We start from the raw sequence: 5,891 nt of genomic DNA, 5'->3' as shown, positions 1-5,891 counted from the left end.
AGTGCTAAGTGAAACAGTGTTAAGTAGGGGTTGCCTGTATCTCTCAACCCTGCAGGCTTTTTAGTTCTAGGTATAAACCTTAATTCAGGTATAGTAATACTAACTGAGGTGTAGAAATGACTGATGGTGAAGTATTGGAGGCAGTATCTAGGAAAACTAGATTTTGTTTTATGAATTGGAATGAGAGATGTACATTAACTATAATGACCATAGGACTAATTAAACAATATCTGGTGACTCGTGTGAGCATTTTCTTGGCTAATTACTTGTGGGAGGGTTTTTTAATTACTCTATAATCTAGCAAATTAGTGCATATTCCAACAAAGTTGTATTTGTTTTTATTTTGATCTTAAACTAAAAAACATAGCACTAGGTCCCTAGCATATTAGTAATGTCTCTAATTTATTTTTAACTGGAGAAAAATGTGTCATGTTATATGTGATACCATCTGCACCCCTCTTTTTTAAAAACTTAGATTTGCCCATGGCCCCCTCATACCAGGAATCTTTGCCATGGCAGCCACAGGAGCCACAGTCCTCTCACACTAGGAGTCTTTGCCATGGCAGCCATAGGAGCCAAGCAGGTTCACCCTCATGACCTGTAATGTATTTGTGGGAGGAGAGACATGAGCATGGTGGATGTCAAGAGTAGGGGCAGGTAAAATTTTGCTCCCATTCCCACTACACCCTCCTCCTGCTCTGCAGTGGTCCGCATAATTCCCCCGTTGCCCCCCAGGCCATACACCTCAGCCTCAGGTGCTCAAAGAGATCCTTATATCTCTACCTTCAAGTAGGTCATAATCTTTCTGGTATAAATGTCTAATAATAGCAGGTTTGAGCATCTCTCAAATTATGATCAGCTGTATCACATAGGAGGCTATTGGAGCAAATTGGAGTCCATGTCCATTTTGTGTGTGTATGTATTTGTGTGACGTGTTTATGTACATATTCATGTCTTAGTTTAAAATTAACTTTATAGGCAATCTGAGAAACACAGCATTTTTAGTGTTTAGCGCTCAATTTTAGTTGTTTAATTGAAGCCCTATGTGATTTTTAAGTGCATTTTTGGTGATTTCTTTCCCCGAAATCCATCATGGACAGCTGGAACATAGGCAGTATGTTATTTATACAAAAGACTAGACCTGTGATTTTGGGCTCATGCCAACTTCTGTTAAATATGCAGTAATGGGCAATTTGATAAAATATTATTTACCAGAGAAACTGACACATTAGGCATAGTTTTAAAATGAATCTTTTATGTTTTTGAAACCTGAATAATAGTCTCTCAGGTAAATGAATTAATGACCATTTTAAAAGCAAACATACGTCACTAAGTGGTGTCTCTAGTTAAGCTTGCATGTGTAGTGTTTATATATGTGCCATGAATATATTTGGCTATGCAGAGATGTATATTAAAATATATCACAAACAAGAAGCTTGGGTGGTTGATTTTGGGATGTGGAGCCTTTTCACTTCTTAATTACCAGTGCTTATGAATTGACAGGAACACTGGCTCCATTCAAAGCTATTTCTCAGATTTTAGCTTTCCCTGTTCTCAATTTGCCAGTCTTCGGCAAAAAAAAAAAAAAATTCTTTTTTGTAGAATTGAATATAGATATGCAGTGTTTCCATTTATCTTTTTTTTTTTTTTTGCCTCTTACAAAAATTCTATTAAGCATCTACTTTTTGTAAATTGTGGCCTTCATTTTTAAAGTTACCTAAGTGCTTAGAAAATTCAAATTCTATGGATGTCATGAAGGAATAAATTAATAAAAATGACAGACAGACTATACTTTAAGATGATATGGCAAGCTGAAGCCACAAGAGCCATAAAATCTCCATAATGGCAGAAATCATATTTTTTATAACCTTTTAAGCATTCAACACAGAATCATCTGAGATGATAATCCCAAGAGCACAAGTCTTTCCTTTTGACACAGAGCTACAAGGCTGAGCCAGGAATGCAAAAGATGTGAAAGTAATTTGCCAGGGATCTGAAGTGTATATAATAGGCCACTAACAGATGTTACATAATGGTGGGATGGGATCTGTTGCATTTTTCCACCAATTGCATTTCCTGCCATGCCATGCATGAATGGCAAGAGGCACAACTGTGGGATCAAGCATCAGATCCCATCATGCCATATTGCCAGTGCACAGGGAGTCCGGGATCATGATCCTGGGCTCTCCATGCACTGGCAGTCTTTGCTCCCATGGCTAGAAGCCCTGCCAGTTGATGGAGCTCCCAACCGCAGGAGCATGAGCATGTGTCAGCATTTGTGTCAGGGGCTGTAGATAACTGCTTCAGTAATACAAATGTATCCAGATATGGTGGTCTCATTTTTCCACTACTTGAAATTTGTAGTTAAAAACATCTTGTTTTGGGTAGGCGAGAACTGTTCCTATAATCATCCAAAATATTTTTTTGAATATGTGTATTTTTGTTTTCTACTTTGAAACTAGTAGAAGACAGATTGAAAGCACACGTGTTAAAATATTTTGTGATATTTGGATTATTTAGCCCAATGTGGCATTATATGTTTATAATAGACTTTCATTGCCCAACACCTTTATAGAACAATTGAAAGAATATTTCGTAGACAAATTTGTGTTGTTTTTTGGCCTACCAAAACCAATTGGACCATAGTGTGATTACTATTAAAAACTTTGCAATTACCTTCTAAAGATGGTAAAAATGGTACATACATTCAGGGAACTCCATGAACACCAGAGTGATGTCATTATGTCAAAAGGCAAAGCTAAAGGTTTTAATGAACCTTCTCTCTACAGATGCATGTTTGCCCATAAATTACTAACTTGGAAGTGAATCTGGTATTTAGATTAAAGAAACCAAGTTATTCACTGTTTATTTGCTTTTTAGGTCTGAGATTTTTTTTTTAACTTAAATCAGCATGCCCACTCTGTTTGATTAACAGTCAGTTCCTGGACTTAGCAAGGTATTGAGTTTGGTGTTAATATTAGGCGTGTGAATACAAAGAACTATATATGTACATATGATTAAGTATTATGTTGAATCAGGACCCAGATCAGCAACTTACTTGGATCCCATAGCTGTACCTAATTTGCATAAATTTAAGTGGATTGCATCTGGCATCATTAACATGCAACTCTGAATTAAAGAGATCCATATCCCTGCATATAAGTAATTACCTTGTTCTAAGAAGTTAAGCCTGAATGCTTGAAGCAAGCATTAGCATTGTATACTAGTAACTGTGTTCTTTACAAGCTGCAGCTTCCTACTCAAGAGACGGATAGGACTACTGAAGAAATGCATTTGCAACATTTTTTTACCCAATATGTAAATAGTTAAAAAGAGTATAATCCTATTTTTTCCCCCAAAATGTCCTAAATTATGTTTCTGAGCTAAGGGTGGAATGATTTTTGCTGAATATGAAAGTTCTTACATTAGGTATTAAAAAAGAAGTATTAAGGTTTACCACACTTAAGCGAGAATGACTCAACTATAATAATATGTATGAAAAAGAAAATCTTAAACTAAAAGGTCACACTCACAGCAGTGAACAGGAGTGCTCGGAAAAGACTTTTAACTGTTATAAAATCTATTTTTTCTCTGCTTATACAAAAACAAGCTTAAAACATTAGTGTTGACAAGCCGGAACTTATACACCAAACAGGGCGGCTGATGTATAGGTCAAAACGTGAATGTGGGTGGCGTCCCAGATCTTTGATTAACTAGGGGTGAGTAGGATGTAGCATTCTTGTTCTTTTTCAATTTTGATTTAGGTTTACAAAAGCTGCTCTTAGCTTTGTGGGAGGCATAAGAGGAACAATGAAGCAGGGCTCTCATGTTGCTTATTAGGGATGTGAACAAATTTTAAATAAAAAACTCTGTTCTATGGACACCAATTCAAACCCCAGCCCAGAAGGAAGGTACAGCTGCTTTTGCTGCTCTTGTTTCTGTTGACTGCACCAGTCCACATGGGCTCCTTTACAGCTAATGAACCAGCTGTAATCTTTCCAGGTCCTTTCTCCCAGCTATACCTTATACATGTCCCCCACATTAGGGCGGGCTGTTAGCAAGAGTGGGTGATAGAAAGCATGCTTACATGGGGATTTGAAATCTTATACAAGCTGTCTTTAGAGCTGCTTTGTGCCACTAGTCTTCTGATAGGACAGGATCTGACACCCCTCTGTTTACATTCTCTTTTAGTACTCAACAGAATAATAAAGATAAGGGCTGATAAAGAAACACAATGAAATATTATGCTGTTGGAAAATAAGGAGGGTAATGTAGGAGTTGCTGAAACTGATTTTGGCAGAATTTTCAGGAAAATCTAAACATCTTTTTGCAGGGTGGGCACTGGTTCTCACTCTGATTATTTGAAGCTGTCAGCAAACCTCGAATGATACCCATAATTCAGTTCCTCCCTCACTGCGGATGTACCTTGGTGTGGATCAAACTACAGTGCTACATGCTCCACCAATATATCCATATCTTAATCCTTTTATCATTCAATGGCCAGAAATTTGAGTATAACATAGAAGTTCATTTCTACTTTTCAGCATTCCTCTTAGTTAGCTGGTATAATTGTGATGCCTTTTCAGCATGTCTTCCATAGAATCTGTATGGACTTGTATAAACCTCTGCATTTTGCTGCAGTTCTTCCTAATGTTTAGAGTCTAGGATTGAGGCTGCAACCATTTTCATGGATTAGATATCTCAGGAAACTGATGCCACTAACTCCTGACTCGACCTCTTGACTCCTTAACAAGCTCTAGAATTATTTCTACTCCTACTAGGTATGCATACCATTTTTCATAGAAATAAATGAAATCATCTATGCATTTGAGGCTTTCTTCAGTTCTGAAAACCTGAGTTTAATCACTTACTACCCTGGGAAATAATGCTACTTCATTCATGTATCTGAGAGGCATCCAGCTGAACTGAAACCACCCAAAGGGGTGACAAAGACAGTCTTTTCTTGATCTTCAAGTGCCAGTTTAATCGAATGATATCCAGAAACTAAACCAAAACCATGTGATATCTTTCACTCTTGCACTTCTTTCTGGGTTGTCTGCTATGTTGGAAGTGGGTCAAATCATCTGCATTCAGTCTCTTGTAGCTGATATGTTCTTCAGTCTCTAGGCTTTTATTTAGAGTTATAGGTGACATTGTCCAAAGTGATGCAGATTGCTCAGTCAGGCCATCCTCCGTTGCTTGTTTCTTTGCTTCTTTTCACTGCTAGCTGATATAGCATAGGAATCCAACATGGGGGTTGTCTTAAATAAACATCCTGGTTTAAGAACAATCCAGTGTTGAATCCAATCACATTTCCCGAACTCTTCATTATTCTTGAAGAATGCAATGGCATATGGTGAGAACAGCTATTCTAATCACTTGTTTCCTTTGCCATATACTGATGCATCTGTCAAATCAATTCCTAGGTTTGTCCTTTTTTGTTTTTTCAATTTCAGCTGGTTTAAACCTCTTGAACTCTTGCACTTTGCCCTTATGAAAGACTTTAAGGCATTGAACACAGTCCCCATGGTCGGTTGTTTCTCTTTCTTTTTGCCCCCTCTCTCCCTTTCCCAACTACACCTTGATGATCAGTCATATTAATTCACTCTTAATTCACTCTTTGGTCTAGATATATATCAAATTGTGCTATAGAAACCCTGGCTAAATATTTATAGACTTAAATATCAAAAGAAGTTCGTTGCAACAGTACTTTACTTTATCGTTTGACTTTACCACACCTTTGTTCCCATGGGGATCAAATCATTTGCCATTCAATTAGTATGGTGGAAGCACTTGCAAGCCACAAAGTTGCCTTCCCCCCTGGTTTCTGTTTCCTTTTATTCCAGCTGTTTATTGGCATTTAAATATTTCCCAGAATATTAGAATACTTC

Source organism: Alligator mississippiensis, chromosome 2, assembly GCF_030867095.1.
Source record: "Alligator mississippiensis isolate rAllMis1 chromosome 2, rAllMis1, whole genome shotgun sequence".
NCBI classification, from domain to species: Eukaryota; Metazoa; Chordata; order Crocodylia; family Alligatoridae; genus Alligator; species Alligator mississippiensis.
This window is presented reverse-complemented; position numbering follows the sequence as displayed.